The sequence below is a fragment of the Cyprinus carpio genome, chromosome B13 (assembly GCF_018340385.1).
Source record: "Cyprinus carpio isolate SPL01 chromosome B13, ASM1834038v1, whole genome shotgun sequence".
In the NCBI taxonomy this organism is placed as follows: Eukaryota; Metazoa; Chordata; class Actinopteri; order Cypriniformes; family Cyprinidae; genus Cyprinus; species Cyprinus carpio.
The window spans coordinates 28,809,653-28,829,034 of NC_056609.1; the positions used below are offsets into that span (position 1 = coordinate 28,809,653).

A 19,382-nucleotide genomic window follows, 5' to 3' on the forward strand; every position below is an offset into this window, starting at 1 on the left:
AAACAACGCGCACACAAACAAACAAAAAATAAACACAAACACCTGTACAAAACCACAAACAAATCAAATACAAAAACTTATACAAAATACAAACACCACTCACATTTAAAATAAAACACAACACACACATACACACACAAACAATACCAAACACAGCACACACAACACATATCCAACACTTACAAATATTACTAAACACACACACCAAACACACACACACCTATACACACACACTTATATAAAAACACACAACCTACACACACACCACATATATACACACACACACCATAACACACTATTATACCAATACACACAACACACAAACACACACAACTATACAAACACTTATGCTACACACACGAAACACCACAAACAACCACACACACACACATACATATACACACCACACACACACACACACACTTATACACCACAAAACACACACACACACACACACACACCTAAACACACCACACACACAAACATATACACCAACACTTAAAAACACAAACACACACACACCTATACACACAACACAAATTTAAACACAAACACACACACACTTATATACACACACACACACACACACTTATACACACACCCACACCTATACACACACTTATATATACACACACACACCCACACCTATACACACACTTATATATACACACACACACACACACACACACACTGCTGGAGGACACAGTGAGCAAAGACAAGGGAAGCAGCACAATTCTACTTCCTGAAAAGACCGCAGGATCTTATAGAGACAGATGCAGAACAGGAAGTGTTACAGTGGCCTAAACACTATTTGGGAAGTGTAACATATCTGATGACACAAAATATCAAAGCGAGTGTCTGTATCTGCGTGTCTCTAGTAATGCAGGATCCGTTCTCTTCCCTGTCAGCTTTAATCGACTGCTTTTTCTGTGATTTTTAGTGCAAGTGTTTTTAGTGGATGTTTTCAGGGGTTTCAAAACTTTTTAATGGACCCCAAAATATGAGGGTTCACCTGCGAACATCCCCTTTACTCAAATAAAAAGGTAGTAATATATGTTAAGACACATTTATTCTATGTGGGGGAAAAATATTCTGTGATATTATAAAAAATAGTTGAAAAATTGTGCAAAATCTAAAAGACATGATTAAAATATTACCTACATTTTATTATAAATTCAGATAATTTAGTTCTTTTTAGTGCTTTCCATCCTCATAACTGCAAAACAAAATAAATATAAATAAATAAATTGACCTAAACTTTTTAATTGGCCTGAATTTATTCAAATTTTCAAAAAAATATATAAAAACTGTAAGCTACATTTACATTTTATTATGAATTCAAATAGTTAATAATTATTTTTTTAGTGCCGTCTCATTCTCATTACTGCAAAACAAAAATATTTAAAATAAATAAATAAATTTACCTTAATTTTAATTACCTGACTTTCAGTTTTTAACTGAAAAAAAAAATTGGAGTGTTTTGTTTCACAGAAAGTTAAAAAATACATAACTATTACAGTGATGAGAAAATATAATAGACAATTTTGCTAATGAGATGAATGTGCTGTCAAGCTAAAAATATTAAAATATTATCTAGAACATTTTATGGAATCAAATAGTTAATTATTTTTAGTGCCATCTCATTACTGCAAAACAAAATATAAATAAATAATTGCACCTTAATTTTAATTGCCTTAATTTATTGAGGTTTTTACTAAAAATATATTGTTGCAGTATTTTCACAAATAATTAAAAATGCAGAACTATTGCAGTAACCAGAAAATATTGTAGACATTTTTGCTAATGAGATGAATGTGATGTCATTGTGCTAAAGCTAAAAAACTGATTTAATATTATCAAGAATTCAAATGATTAAAAAGCAATGCTTTGTTTTATTATCAACACTAGATCTGTTGTTTTATCATTTCAACTCAACAAACTTCCTTTTCTTAAACGTTTTGCTTTGTATGATATTTAACATAACATTTGTATGTGACTGTGGGCACCTGTTATGATTTATTCACTCTTGCTAGGAACATTCTTTTTGGTCCACTTAAAGAAAGGTACTAGAAAGGTTGCGAGCTGGGTTTAAACTTGTGTCGTCCACTTGAGCACCACAGCTTATTATGCACTAAGCATTAGGCCACATATGATTATTTTTCTCTGTCTGACTGTACGGTGAGTGTCAGGATGTTGTGAATGATCTTCTGTGAAGCCGTGAGGTCAGCGAGAGCCCATCCGTCAGACACAGACACAAAGCTGGTTTCACATGACACTGCCTGGTTTCGGTTGCCATGACAATGTTTCCTCCTTCCTGTTTATGAGCAGGCTGGTAATCTGAGTCAAGGTTATAGGCCTCCTCCTCCTCCTGCCTACTCCTCTGTGTTTCTCTCTCTCTGTACATTTATATACATTATGTTGCACAGAGTAAATGTTATGTTTTTCATGAGCATTAAGATCTTTTGCATAGTCTCATGATTTTTGTGGCTATTAAGTACCTCATCCACAAGTTCTCATTAGTGAAAATGTTTTCTCATTACTGTAATACTTTAATAAGTGTATACAAATTTAATTTGTGTTTAAAAAAAGTAATTTTAATGAGAATTCTGTATTATTATTATTGCTATTATTAATATTACAAATATAAATTCTAAAAAAAATACAAATATATATAAAATTAAATTGTAAATATATGATGATGGTGATTATTATTAATGATGCATTATATGATTATTATGTATATATTTTTGTGGTAGATTTTTAGATTTCACAAGAACAAATACTGCTGATACTATTATTAATGTTATTTATTTTTCACAAGAACAAATACTGCTGATACTATCATAAGTATTTGTATCATTTTATATTAATTTATACATTTATTATTTTACATTTGTTTAATTATGTACATATTTTTATGCAATGCTATTTAAGTACAAGTACTATCACAATGCTTTTAATTTTGTATACTACAAATATTATTATTATGAATATGTTTTATAATAAATATTATTATATATTGTTTTATGAACATTTTTGTGCTTTTCTGTAAAAAAAATACTGAATACTGAATATTAAAATCTGAATAAACTAATGCAATTCAACAGAAGCATTTTATTTTTCTGTATATTGTAAATATTTATTTTAAGAATTTATTATTATACCTTATTTTATTCATTTAATATGTATTTTTTTGTGGTAATTATATTTTTAGATTTTAGAATAATGACAATTCTGGAAGAGTGTATTCAATTGTTGTCATTAACTGCAATAAATGTTATTATGCAAAAAAAAAAAAAAAAAAGCTTTAATAGTCCAAAAAGTGAGCCTTATTTTTTATTTTTTTGTAGTATAATTTCTAATATTTTTTCCTTTGATTTTGAGCTGTAAATCTGACCTTCCTGTCCTTATGTTGTATTTTGCTGCTTGGCAATGGATGATCTTTACCAGCATCTTTTCTCATAGATGTTACAGCTTAATAGCTTTAATCTTGATCTGGGTTATTCTACCTTTATCACTCTTGACTCCCAGCAAAATCCATCCATTCAGTGCAATAATAATTACCAGATACAGTAATTATGAGAGCTCATGGATCAGATCCTGTCATAAACACCCTTTATCCATTTACAGCCATGTTCTGATGTTTATCGGCCGCTTTTAACCACTGCTCGTAAACTCCCAGCAGGGTCTGTATTGCCAATCACATGCTTAGATGATCACATTAAGACACTTTGAGCAGCGAGATCCTCACACCAAATGTCATCCGGTTTTGTAGTAGTTTGTAGTACAAAAGAGCAGTTATATGTAAGTGCTATGACAAGCCTCGGTTAGCCTACGCAAGACACGGAGCAAGGGGTTTTAAAAAAATACAATAAAAAAAATATTATTATTAATATTCTTCATTATGAATTGATGGGATGTTTTGGGGGTTTTAAGCAGAACAGATAGTTTTTTTATGATTTGATTTGATGCCACAACCCTGGAAAACTTCTGTAAATTTGTTTTTTTTTGGAAGCAATCAACAAGCGACCTGAGCAGTTGTTTCAGTCACCGTGGCCCAAGTGCACGTTTAGTCACATTAGATAAAAATGTCTGCTAAATGAGTGTTTGTTTATTTTTTTTTTTTTGATGTAGTCTTCTTTTGTCGTTTGTTGATGATCTAACTGTGTGTGTCGATGTGTTTCTTCAAGGTTAATGGGAAGGGCTCTCTGTGGTGGGACCCTGAATACAGACCCAATCTGATCCAAGCCCTGAAGAAACAGCACTTTCCCTCGACCCACTCCTTCTGCACGCCCCCTGCTTCCCCACCCAGGTAACACACACACATTTACTAGAGTACAGACTAATGGAGATGCATTAGCTAATGTTTGATGCATGCATGCATGCAAACCGCCCATGTTCCACACATCTCCTCTGAAAAAGTGGTTCTGTTGTCATTTGGCTCTCAAGTCATCATAAGTGCCTTGACTCATGGTCTTACTGTTTGTCTCTCTCTGTGTGTGTGTGTCTGACAGTGCCTTCTCAACTGCACGTCACCTCTTCCTCCAGGGCTGCTCTCTCAAAGGTGAGCCATCTCTGTTTTTAAAGTTGAATGTCTGTCAAAACAAGTGCCAATCTGAAATCTTGTGAGTCACAGAGCAAATGAAAGCATGCATGTTCCAGTGTGCTTGAAAGCAATTAAGTCTGGTTAAATGACTGTCATTTGAGTCATTGAGGACACTTCCTGTGAGTTTAGGAAACCGGTTTTACACATCACACCCACGTGATTTTTAGTGATTTCTCATGATCGCAGCTCTTCACTGTTCAACATTTCCATGTTCCCGTGGAATAATTTTTATATATATTTTTTTTATTTATGCATTTATTTTTATTTTATGTTTATATTATTTTTTTTATTTTTATTTCATTTGTTTTCTTTCTTTTTTTAAATGTATTTATTTTTAATTATTAGGAGTTTTGTCATCTTTCAAAAGTATGGAAACTCATTGGTCACAAAGTATGAGAACCCTGTGATTTTTGTCCTCATGAAGGCTGGACTGGTTTCATTATTTATCCTCATCAAGCGTTTTCTTTCTCTTTCGCCGTCTCCTTGAGTATGGCGTCAGGGTGTAAGTTGTGTTCACTCTCTCCTCTGTCTGGTTGGTAATGAATAATTCAAATCTTCTGACGGGTTGCGTGGAAACAGAGAAACTCCAGTCCCTTGATTTCCCCCATAAACACACACACACACACACTCTGACATTGAGCAGTGCTCTGACCGCTGTGGGTCTTTATGCCTTTACAGAGTCTGACATTGATGCCGCCACTGCTATGATGCTCTTAAACTCGGCCCCTGGACACCATAGTGACCCATGTAAGAGAAGACCCCATCTATCTATCATTATGTCTGTCATTCTAATGTTCTATCTATCTATCTATCTATCTATCTATCTATCTATCTATCTATCTATCTATCTATCTATCTATCTATCTATCTATCTATCTATTCTATCATGACTATCTATCTATCTGTCTATCTATCTATCTGTCTGTCATTCTGTCATTCTATCTCTCATTCTGTCTAACATTGTTGTATCTAACGTTCTATTTTTGTATTTATATTTTTTTTTTCTGTTTCTGTATCTGTGTTATAGTTCTATAACTGTTTTTGTTTATTTTTCTGTTTTTTTTTTGAAGATTTTTATATCGTTGTTTATTTTATAATTTTTTTTATTAAAATTTTTTTATGTTTTATCTACCAGAAGTTTTATAGTTGTATCTAATGTATCTATCAAACATTCTAACGCCATATCTATCAAAAGTATCTTTCAACCGTTGTATCGCTGTATCTCAGACGTTCTATCGTTGCATCTATCCAGCGTTCTATTGCTGTATCTTTCAAACATTGTATCGCTGTATGTATCGAACGTTGTATCTAATACATCTATCAAATATTCTAACACCGTATCTAACATTCTATCGCTATAGCGATGTCCTATCACTGTATCTACGTCTTGTTTTTGTTTTGTATTATGTATTTTTCATATATATTCTAACACCGTATCTATCGAATGTTCTATCGCTGTCTTTATTGAATATTTTATTATTGTATCTATCAAACATTCTATCGTTGTATCTATTGAGCATTCTATCACTGTATCTGTCAAACATTCTACCTACCTAACACTCTAACGTTCTAACATTCCATTTATCTATCTATCTATCTATCGTTCTGTTGTTCTCAAATACGCTCATGTGCGTCTATAATGGTGATGCTGGCCAGTCTGAAATCTGTATCTGTGAGACTGATGTTACACCGAGTGTCACCTCGTGCAGCGGATGAGTCCGTTTCGTTCAGGTTCATGCAGAAAGGCACATTTGCATCATTATTTATGGAGATGGTTTTGCAAATATGTCTGCGTAGCAACAAAAACCTCTTGCTGGTAATTAGTGCACCATTGCAGTTCCTTCACACATCTTTATCCTCGTTAAGCATGTCACTGTAATGTTCTCTACCTCTAATGAGCCTTAATCACCCGTAGCAGAATAAGCCATCATAAGAGTGCTTCATTAAGACGGCAGATAAATGTACTTGATGATGTGTTTCATAACGGCAGTTTACAAATTGACACTTCAGAGATAGAAAATGTACATGAAATAATTGTATAACTGGCTAAACCTCGTGAAACCTGTCAAGAAAATGTCCCAAAATATGCGTTCTGTCAACAGCTTGGTTTCTTTTTTGAAGTACCATATTTTCCGGACTATAAGTCACACTTTTTTTCATAGTTTGGCTGGTCCTGCGACTTATAGTCAGGTGCGACTTATTTATCAAAATTAATTTGACATGAACCAAGAGAAATGAACCAAGAGAAAACATAACCGTCTACAGCCGCGAGAGGGTGCTCTATGCTGCTCAGTGCTCCTGTAGCACACCCCTGAAAACATTAACTGAAAAACAACTGAAAACTGTTAACTGAAATATTTAACTTAAAGACAACTGAGAAAGACTGAATGCAAACAAAATGCCCCCAAAAAGAAAATACTATTCTGCAGATTACAAACTGCAGGTTGTAAAATATGCAGCCGATCTGATTAGCATAGAGCGCCCTCTCGCGGCTGTAGACTGTAATGTTTTCTCTTGGTTCTTGGTTCTAAATAAATGTGACTTATAGTCCAGTGCGACTTATATATGTTTTTTCTCTCTGACTGATGCGACTTATACTTAGGTGCGACTTATAGTCAGAAAAATACGGTAAACAACATCATCTCTGCATCGATGTTCTCTTTTTTCGCAATATTTTAAATAAACAGTGCAACATCGCTGCATCTATTGGGTTCAACTGGATATGCTAATAAAAACATTAAAAAGCAACAAAACGTTACATCGTCGTCGCATCTTGGGTGCCACTAATAAGGCTGCCTAAGGCACACCTAAAATTAGAATGTTACGTTTTTGCGTTCAAATGTGGATTTTTATTTTAAATTCAACGAATATTCAAAAAAAATTTTATTTTATTGTTTTACTGTCTTGCTTTATTTTTTTAAAATTATTATTAGGGATTGACAATATCGTTTGTGATATAGTCTTCCCATAATAATAACGATAAAGCCTAGTTGTTGACATATTGTTGTGTGCGATTGTGCGACATGGCGGAAGGCGGACGTGAAATTGAGGAGGAGTTTATTGCTAAATGAGGAGCTTCCTCTACAATCTGGAACTGGTTTGGTTAGGGCTGTAGAGTAATGAAAAAAAATCTGAGCCTTGATTTAATGTAGTAGCACATGTGCGATACAGGTTTGCGTGTGTATGAGCCTGTTTACAAACCTGTTGTGCAGCCAAGATATAATTTACTGACATGATTTTTCTCCAAATTAACTTAACTTCACAACATAACTTTGTGATCAGACGTGGTTTTGTATCACAGAATGAGGCAGAAATCATAACATTTTATAGTATTAAATACAGTGATAAAGGCTGTGTTGATTAGCATTGCGTTATACTTCATCCTTATAAAATACCCAAGATTGCTTGAACACAAACCATATATTGTCTCAATCGTATTGTCTTCAAGTTTCCTGAGTTAAAATTTCTCTATCTGCGTTTTATTCGGCTACAGCGATAACTGGATACCTTTGTGCATATTAGGAATTTCCTGGAGCGTCATCAGTGCTATTACTTCTGCAATGCATATGTGGAGTTTCTGCGCAAGGGCGCCCTCCGGCTTCCAGTATGAATTAAACAGTCATCATATTATGCGTGTACTCACTAATGCTCGCAACACCCTATTTTGTGTAACATTTCTCTAAAGAAACAGGATTTTTAAAAATAATTTTGACACTCGGTTATTAATTGCGTGTTAATGATTGTTCTATTATTCAGTATTTTCATTGTATGCGATTAATATGGAGTAGCAATTTGACAATTTCATGTTAAATAAGTAAATTTAAAATCATTTTTGATTTGATATTTCTTTATGTTATGGGATTTGTAAGGTTTTGGGTTTTGTTTGGATAGGAGTTTATTTTTGGATGAATTGTATTAGTTGATTTATAGTCATTTGATGTTTTTTTGTTATTTGTTATTTATTTTTAAGCCCGTAGCACCCATCCCTAATTATGAATGTGTTGTTGTTTGGTGCTCAGGTGACCCGGACAGCCCCATAGACCTCTCACGCCCGGATTCAGTCCTGGTGAGCAGCGACCCGAAGCAGGACCACAACTACAGCAGCTCGTCCTTCCAGCGCTGCTCGTCTCGCTCTTCCTCGTCCTCCTCGTCCTCGCTGTCCTCCCTGGACGAGGCCGGCTGTGACTCGGGCCAGGGCCGCCGCACCGGCAGCGAGGGCTTCCACAGCGACGAGGATTCGGAGGAAGAGAGGAACCCGCGTTTGCCTTCGCTCACCGTCAAGTGCCCTCTTCCGGTTAAACGGGCCCGTCACGAGTCCAAACCGGAGCTGGACGAGGAGTTGAAGGAGGCGGCCGGCTCTCTCTTGCACCTGGCTGGGATCCGGTCCGGCTTGGATCTCTCGAAGCGAACGGCCAAGAGTAGAGGCGGAAAGCCGGAAAAGCGTCGGAAATGAAGTGACATTTTAACCCCTGGACTGTGTAACAGCGACTGTGCCTCCTCGTTTTTCACATCACTGAAACCTTCTCTCTTGTTTTTTTGTGTTTTTATACGAGAGAATTCCCCTCCCTGACTCAAACCACGGCAATAGCAACCCTCACGCGGAGGTGAACTGAGCGATGCTGTGCTGAGGCTGGTTGTTGTGCTTCAGGATGGGGAGAAATTGGTGTTTTTTCTCTTAAACGTTTGCATGCTTCCTCTTTAAGTGATTGTCCTACTCTTCCAAGTGAGTCTGTGCGTATTTATACAGAGAGCGAGTGCATGTCTGTGTTGTTCGAAGCACTAACCTCTCGTCCGTTTTATAGAATTACGTCAAGATTCCCTGCGCTTTTTTTTTTTGAAGTACAGAACAAAGAATGCAATAATTCTCATCAGGCATTCGTTCTCGTCATCAGAGGTGCTGGATATGTGTTGGGTTGTGTGCAGAAATGATCTTTCTTTAAGGATCCGTCAGTGGTGTTTGGTAATGTTTATTGGGGTAAAGCTCATGTAAACAGGTCACACTTCACTCCAGAATCAAAATAAAGAAAAAGGTGTAAAGCTCATGTAAACAGGTCACACTTCACTCCAGAATCAAAATAAAGAAAAAGAAATGTTTTTTGTGTTAAAATTCAAAATTCCCATTTTTTTCAATAATTATTAATACTGTAATAAAGTTTTTTTTTTTTTTTTTTTGGGTAGCACTTTTTTTACCTATGCTGTGAATACTAATTAATAATGTAATATATTTTTTCCAGTATGCTTTAATTTTGAGATAGTATTTGGCACGAAAAAACAAACACAAATATTTGCTACCATAATTTTTGCAATAAATGAAAATAAATAAATAAAATAATAATAACAGTACTAAAATAGGCTTCATTTTTTGTTTGTTCTCTTGTCTCTTTGCTCATCGTCAGTTTTACATTATTGTTAATATATATATTTTTTTAATTGCATTTTTTCTTTTTTCTTGGCAGCATATCGAATGTTACAAATTCTCTATAAATACTATTCATAAATTCATATCCAATATGTCAATACAAATTTGATGTGGAATGTTCAAAAAAAAAATTACATTTATAAATCTGCAAAAATTAGTATAAAACCAATACAATAATTTCTACCTTAATTAAATCCTTAAATGTTACAATGCCAAAAAATAAACCAAATATAAATAATAAAAAAATAGTTATAACTAAAGTTTTAATCAAGTGTATTATTCATAAGAATATATATATATATATATATATATATATATATATATATATGTATATAATTATTTTTTATTTTTTATTTATTTATTTTTTTTGGAGTGAAATATGACCTGAAAATGTTTCATGAGATTTACACCATGAGCCGGATTTAAAAAGTAAAAAAAAAGGAAGTGCATTACTGGAATCAAAGCCTAATATTAAATATCAACACCGGATCAAGATCCACAACCAACAGCGGAAGGATTCATAAACACAAACCCACTCTGGAACCAGTCTGAATGAACACATTTTCCCATCATCCACCAGTTTCCGTGTGCTAAATGATTCCCTCTGTTCAGAGCCTATGCAAAAACGAAAGCCGTGTAGCTCTAAATTTCCTCTTGGTATATATTTATATGTGCGTGATGTGTTTCTGTGTCCATTCGTTGCGTGTTTTAACACAGTCAGCAGACTTTAGATCAACACTGGATTTAAACCATTCAAAGCTTGAGGAACTCGAGACTGTGGCTGTAGATGTAGAGATGCATGATCAACCACTAAAGAAAAGCTCATATTTCACCTCAAAATGAAAAAGAAAAATAAGAAATTATATTTTGCATTAAGAAAATGATGATTGAGATTTTTTTTTTACATGATGACGTTGTTTTCATGTGAATTTGAGCACATTTTTCCCCTTCAAATGACTGGATTCTGGGGAAAATGGCACTTAAATATAAATTAATAAAATGTGAAAAAATAATTTAAAAAATTATTAAATAATTTAAATTAATCTAATGTGAAAACAAATAATTAATTTAAAAAATAAAAAATATTACAGCATTTGTAATAAAAAAAAAAACATCAATTTAGTTATAATAGTAGGATGTAATTGTATTATTATTTTGGGGTGAAATATAATCCACTAAAGTTTTAATGAGAAACTACTGAATTAATGCCACATATACAAAAAAGCTGATCGCACAGGTGCATGAAGCCAGATGTTTTAAATATGATAATTTATTCATGCTGTATGTAAGTCGAGGACGTATACTGTGCTGCGGAGCAGAGTGAAGCTTGGTCAGCAGTTTTTGTAGATTTTCTCATTTGACCTCCGTCTGTAATGTGAATCAGGAGCTGGTCGCTCTCTAAAAACAGACCCAGAGCAGAAGCAGCACATGCAGGACCTGTGCCAAAACACCAGAATCACTGCCTCAAACATTGCCTCCAGAAAACCACATCAGTGTCTACAAAACCTGTGTTTGTTTCTCTGGTGCCAAAATATCCAAGAAATACTTCACCACTGCCAAGACTGCTTTACTAATCCTGCCTTCTTATTTCTTTTTTTTTTGTGCATCAGGTGCATAAGAAGTATTGACTATTAACTAATAAAACTGCCAAGACCCAGTATGTGAAACTGCAATTCCTGAAATTGAGTTTTCGTAAACTGCCGTTGTTTATCTGCAGTGCCACGTGACCGTCCGCTCGCCGTCCCATGATGCACTGCTTCTTCATTCCCTGTGAAACTAAGATGTTAGTGAACGAATCGTTGGTCTTCTGCAGACCGTGGAGTGTGTGAATGATGTAAATAAACCTGATCTCATGACCCTCAGTACGAGCTTGTTCCTGTCTGCCGTCTGCTAGACACACAAACCCCTCGTTTTTTGTACGCTAACCTCTGTTAATAAAATGTTTATAAAATTTATTTTCGCCAAAGATATGCAATTGCATTATATATGGTATTATTGAATAAAAGATGTTGATTTCCTTAAGATGGTTCTGTCCGGATGTGTGTATCTGACACTCGATTATGAGTAACATTTTAACACTTCGGCACACCAGAAATTATTCAGACGCCAGATATAATTTTGTGAAGTTTTTTTTTACTAGTGATTAATTAAGTAAACTGTGACATATTATACCCAACAATTCTTCATACAGTGGACTAATAGTAAAAATGATACAAATTTGGGACCTAAAATGATTCAGACACTTTGACCTGAGCATGTTTTTTCTTTGATCGCTAATGTGAACTTTTTACACCACAGACTGAACAAAAATGAAGCATTGCTTGATAATTTGATGGAGCTGAATGAATTTGTCCTGACACAGTTTAACTCTTGAGTTCTCGTCATATTTTATTACCGTTTTCTAAACTATAGCAAATGATTATGTGAGAAATGCTGAAGGTGTCTGAATAAATTTTGGTTTGACTGTATATAAAATTAAAGTATATTTTTATTATATATATATATATATATATTGTATATATATATTTTTTTTTGTAATACAATAAAAAATACAAAAATAAAACAAATAAAAAAAAAAGCTATATAATATATATATATATAATTATTATAATAAAATGTAATACAATAAAATTAATTATTTTTATATATATTTATTTAAATTATGTGTGTGTACTGTGTATATTTATTATGTATACATAAATACACATGCACATATGTTATGTTTAAATATTAAATATATTTATATATAGAGATCATACAATCATACAAACCTTATTAACAGTGATATTAAAACACATTTTAGGCATAATATATATAATTTTTATTGTTATTATAAAATGTAATGCAATAAAATAATTAAAAATGTTATTTTTACAAATGTTCTGCAATACAATATTTAAAAATGTTATTTTAAAGGTTTAATATATATAATTTTTATTGTTATTATAAAATGTAATGCAATAAAATAATTAAAAATTTTATTTTTAAGTTCTGTAATTATTTGTTTTGATTTTATTTTTTTAAAATGACAATATGAAATAGGAACCAGTTTTTATATGTGTGTGTATTGATGATGATTTTTTTTTATTTTTTTTTATTTGTTTATAGAGTAGAAAATTTACGTTTAATTTGTTTATTTTTGTTAGAAATGTACATCTGGTTGAAATGTTATAATAAATGTTCTAATATATTAGAGAAAAAAACATTTACGTTGAATATATTTGTTAGAAATTTAGTTTAATTTGTTTGTTGGTAATGTAGATCTGCTTGAAATGTTATAATTCTAATATTTTTTTGTAGTAATTTTGGTTATTGTTATTTTGTAAGTTATAATACAATTATTTTATATATTTGATTATTCCAATAATTAAAATATACTTCATACAGATCTGTTACAAATAAAAACGTCAAATACATGACAATGTATTTCTGTCATATTCATGTTTGATGAGTTTTGAGATGAATAATGTGGACGAGCGGCTCCATCTGCTGGTTATGAAATCAACTCAAGAGGGTTTTGATGATCATCTTGTTTTTCTGCAGATGTTTTTCTCTCATAGTCTGTATAGAGTGTGTAAATCTAATGAAGCTTGTGTTTATTAGCTGCACTCAGTTAATCTTTGCTTTAGTGAATTTAATGAGTCTCAGAATCGTCTCCGTTGATATTTAGCACAGCGTCCCTCTTCAACTCAACCAAAAATTACAGCTTCCGTAGCAACCGCACCACACCAACAGTTGCCTAGCAACCAGACAGCCCTGAAGCCTCCAGGCAGGAACTATTGTGTGAGGAATAAACGCATGCTTGAGATGAAGCTGTTCTGTTATTAAGATTTGTTTCTTAATGTTTTTGTATTGGTGTATATTTTTGTTTTTGATTTTTTTTTTTTGTATGATTAATTTTTTTTTTAAATAAACTTGCACAGCCCAAAATAAAAGCTCCTTCTGATTGTTTAATCTTATTGTTTATTGTTCAATGAAAATCCACAGAAAAAAGGCAAAACGAAAACACAATTTTATGTTTATCAATCTATAATGAACTTTGACAAAATATCTTAAGTTATATTTATATGCTTGTTTTCATAATTGTAATATTTAAATATGTTGCCAATTAACACTGTTTTACCACATTGCTGAAGATATTTGTTGAAAAAAAAAAAAAAAAACGTCTAGTGTAATGAAAAATTTTAATCTAAAGAAAAAACTTTAAAATATATAAAATATTCAAATTAAATATATTTTTAAAAATATTTTCCAATATGTATGTATGATCATATCTATCTATCTTCACTTAAAATGTACAATATTATTTTTAAGGGATTTTATTTTATTATTGTATATTATTTTATTATATTTTTTTACTATACATTCAGCAGTAAATGAATATATATATATCATACATATGTGTGTGTATATATGTGTGTGTGTGTGTGTGTGTGTGTGTGTGTGTGTATTTATATAATATGAATATATCTACACTGAAAAAAATATATACTAATTTTTTTTAAGGTAAGTGGTTGCAAAAAAATTATTTTAAGTACATTTAATAAAAAAAAAATTAAAAAATGTTGAAAGTTATTCAGCTAAATTTGCTTATTTAAATGTAGCTAAAATAAATTGATTGCAGTCACTTATAATAGTAAATATAATATAATAGCCACAGAAATATATTAAATAATTAAAAAAGTTGAAAGTTATTCAGCTAATCTTGAAGAAATGAGGAATATATTTTTAAGGAATTTTTTTCTTCTTTCCTTCTTTTATTTTATTTTAAGGAATTCTTTCTTTTGCTTCCACATTCATCAGCAAATGGAGAGTGAGAAGAAAACATCAGTAAGAACATTTACAGCCCTTGTAACTTTCAGAGAGAAAACCTTTGGGAGGAATCAAGAACAAACCCTGAAGAGCGAACAGAAGCGTTTCATCACATTCTCAGTCATCTGTTTTGTCAGACTGACCTCATGTGCTCCACTTCATCATCTTTACATCAGCAGCTGTTCTTCACCTCTGTCTGCATCATCATCATCATCTCCTCCTCCATGAGCTCCGGCAGCACTTTCTTCTCATTCGTCTCATGCTCCTGCGGTCATCTTCTCCATCTCCTGCTCCTCAGCACAGACACTAGATGGAGCCGCTTGCTTCAATCTTTCATGAGCTGCTTTCCATGCTTTTCAAGTTTTCCTTTTCGAAATTAAATGAGCAATGGAAGTATTAGGCCCTACTTTTCTTTGCAAACAAACTTATGTCTTTTCTTTAATATGGAGAACATTTTTGCTGCCTTCACGTTAAAACTTATTTAAATAATCAATAAACAAATAATTTAAATGTTTAACCTGTATGGGTAAACTTACACAGGCAAACACTTTTTTTCCTCTTAAAAATATCCTTGAGTTATTTATAATATTATTTATAATAATAATAATTATTTTATTATTAACAGTGTATATTTATTATGAACACATGCACGTATATATTCATGAAAAGTATGTTATGTTCATATGTTAAATATTTATTAGTGCTGTCATACGATTAATCTCGATTAATCACATCCAAAATAAAAGTTTTTGTTTACATAATATATGTATGTGTGCTGTGTATATTTATTATGTATATGTACATAATAATACATGCATGTATATATTTATTTAAAAATAGGTTATGTTTATGTATTAAATATATTTATTTGTAATACAAATTATATGAATACAAATTTAGACATGTAAATACATGTAAATATTTTCAAAATATATACTGTATGTTCGTGTATTTATATATACATAATAAATATACACAGTACACACACATATATTATGTAAACAAAAACGTTTATTTTGGATGTGATTAATCGCGATTAATCATTTGACAGCACTAATATTTATATATAATATAAAATATAAGAATATAAATATATGCATGTAAATATTTTCAAAATATTAACTGTATGTGTGTGTATTTATATATACATAATATACACAACACACACACATATATTATGTAAACAAAAACATTTATTTTAGATGTGATTAATCGCGATTGATCGTTTGACAGCACTAATATTTATATATAATATAAAATATAAGAATATAAATATATGCATGTAAATATTTTCAAAATATTTACTGTATGTGTCTGTATTTATATATATACATTATAAATATACACAATACACACACATATATTATGTAAACAAAAACGTTTATTTTGGATGCGATTAATCGTTTGACAGCACTAATATTTATATATAATATAAAATATAAGAATATAAATATATGCATGCATATATTTTCAAAATATTTACTGTGTGTGTGTGTCTTTATATATACATAATAAATATACACAGTACACACATATATTATGTAAACAAAAACGTTTAATTTGGATGCGATTAATCGCGATTAATCGTTTGACAGCACTTATTTATTCATTCATTCAAGCAATCATTTCTTTCTTTTTTTATTTTATGAATAACATGATAAATGTCTAGTTGAGAGCAAGGTACAAACAAAAAATGATTAATTATGTTTTGTGGTATTAGCTAATAAAATAGTAGAGTATTATTATGTTTTATGACCTTTTTTGATGATGATGATGTGGTATTTGAATACAACAATCATTCAGTGCCATTCTGAGACCATCACTGTAGTTTTTAAGGGGCGACTGCTGAATGATCGTATTTCTGGCAGGACGTTGATCCTGAGTGGAGCAGCTGATGGTTTGATTGACAGCACAAGCAGCTGAGGGCTGGAGGTCAGCTGTCCAATGAGCTTCTAAAGATCAGCGTGTGTGAGCCGGGCTGCTGAACTGGAGCACAATGGAGGAGCAGCTGCTGCTTGAGCATCCTGATGATTACAGACACCAGCCTTCACAGCCTTTCATTCAGAGAGCACAAACTAATTACACACGTACGGCCTTCCATCCAAACATGGAAACCAAGAACATCTGTCTGTGAGTATGAAGTTATAATTATATAGGCCTACACTATGTTCAAAAGTTTGGGAATTTAGTAGAGTCCCTACCAATATCTAGCGACTACTAAATTGTCCCTAGAAATAATTTTAAAGATAAAGTTTACCCTTTTGTTGTTCTGCTGTTTTGCGTTCATCTGCTTCTCCCATGTGCTTTTTACATTCACTATCACTCTGACTAATACAATCAGATACAACAATAATTTCTCAAATATTGATTACAATATATAGCCTACTGATGAATTCAACATTTACTTCAGTGGTATATGAGATGACTGAATGATTTCAACTGATTTCCTGTTGAACTGTCAGCAAATGAACTGCAGCTCAAACTAGTCATTTACGAGTCATTTAGTCTGGTTTAGGCTTTAGAATGTTTGAAATTATTGAAATTCGATCATTGTGTTCGATTTTTGTGTTTAAGTGGTATTAAATAGTAACCAAAAGAGCCATTCGTTTTCGAATTTCGACATCGCTTGTAATGAGTTCGAAAATCCGAATCGGTTAAACTGCGTCGCAAATGATTCATTTGATTCAGAGCGGGACTTCAAAGCGGATATCGCGAATCATTTGAAAAAAAAAAAAAAAAAAAAAAAAAAAAACAAGAATACACATAGGCTTGTTGCCAGGGTAAAAAAAAAAAATTGGGTAATACATTACATCTTTATGTTGCAGAATGCAGATACAGTTTAGCTTTATAGTTTTAAAATTTGCAATTGTTTGGTTTATTTATACTTATCTAAGTCAACTTTGAACAAAATAGCATTAAAATTAGCAAAACTTTGGATAATTTCCATATACTTATCTAAGTATAATTTGAAAAAATTGTGATTGTGATTTTTAGCTTACAGAAAACAATTTTTTTATGTAATATTTTCCCGCGTTCTCTTTTGAATCAAATAATCAAAAAAATAGGCATATTTAAAACAAAAAGTCACTTACAAAATATGATTGAATCAACATGAAAAAATCTGACCAAAATTTTTCTGCAAGTGCATTGCCAAAACAAATAAATGAAGTATTCTTCATTCGTTCATTTGATTCAGTTTCGCGAATCACTTGATTCAGTTCAGGATTTCGGATCGCATATATCGCAGATCATTTGATTTTGGGACTATTTCGGATCGCATATATCGCAAATCATTTGATTTTGGGAATCTTTTCAGGTTTAATTAAATGAGTTAGATCCAAAATTCAGAGCAAGTTTGCAAATCTTTTGATTCAGATCGGATTATTGGGAGAGTTTTTTGTGAATTTTTTTTTATGTTTTTTTTTTATCTTTTTTTTTTATCATTATTATTATTGAACAGTAGGCCTATGTGTTGGGCCTATACAAAAACAGCAAACCATTAAAGGCAGTACAATTACAAAAACAAAAAGAAAGAAAGAAAGAAAGAAAGAAAGAATTGTATAACCACAGTTTTACTACAAATACCACGGTTAAACTATGGTTTAGTAGTTTTTTTCATCTTAAGTGCATGGAGTCCATGGACATATATGAATATAGAGATGCAGTTTTCACTGCTTTAGGTTTTGCATGTACTTGGATCAACTCTGAATACAGAAAAGATAGATTTAGAGCTACAAAATTTTTCTTTATGTGAATTTTAGCTAGGAAACAAATCAATTAAGTTATATTTTCCAGTATGTTCTTTCGAAGGGGTCACACAGCCAGGCGTCTGAGATCGGCTTGATTTGAGAAAGGGGAAATGATTTAACGAGATTAAAAAAGAACAACAACAACACTAGGGGTGGATTTTTATCATTATAGGGTGGTTGTGTACACACACTGCCAACACATATATTTAATTTCAAAGCTAAACAACTTGTAAAAGTGCATGTAGCATCCAATGACTCCTTTAAAATAGAAAGAAACGTCACTTAGATAAACAATAAAAAAATAAAAAAAATCAGACTAAAATTTCTCTGTTGGTGCATTGCCAAACGAGTGAATGAATAACGAGTGACCAAAAAAATGTTGGTGAATTGAAAAAAGATTGGATTAATATTTATTTGTTGGTGAATTGACAAATGAGCACAGAGAATGCTCTAGTTTGTCTTATATGTTCAGTACAAGAGAAAACAAATTCTTTCAAGGGTGAAGGTGCAAGATCATAACAATTTTATAACAATTGTAACATAACAAAATTGTCGAAAGAAAAGAAAATGTACTTATTGGTTATGAAACAATGATGATATCTGTTGGGTTTCTTTTTAAAAGCACGTTTAAAGGTCTAAGAGTGGATGTTCCTGCTTGTGACCATGAAGTAAATCAACAGGAAAAATAAAAAAAGATCAAAGAATTCAAAAAGACTCTTGAAGCTTCTATTGAAAGTTGACTCCGTATAAATGTAAAATGTCTAAGTTGAGGTGTCACTGAACAGACTACTTTTCA

At 32.0% G+C, this 19,382-nt stretch overlaps 1 pseudogene; it reads left to right on the forward strand.

The window, feature by feature from the left end:
- Positions 1–9,203, forward strand: part of LOC109098726 — a 39,959-nt pseudogene extending 30,756 nt beyond the window's left edge.
- The last annotated feature ends 10,179 nt before the right edge of the window (positions 9,204–19,382 follow it).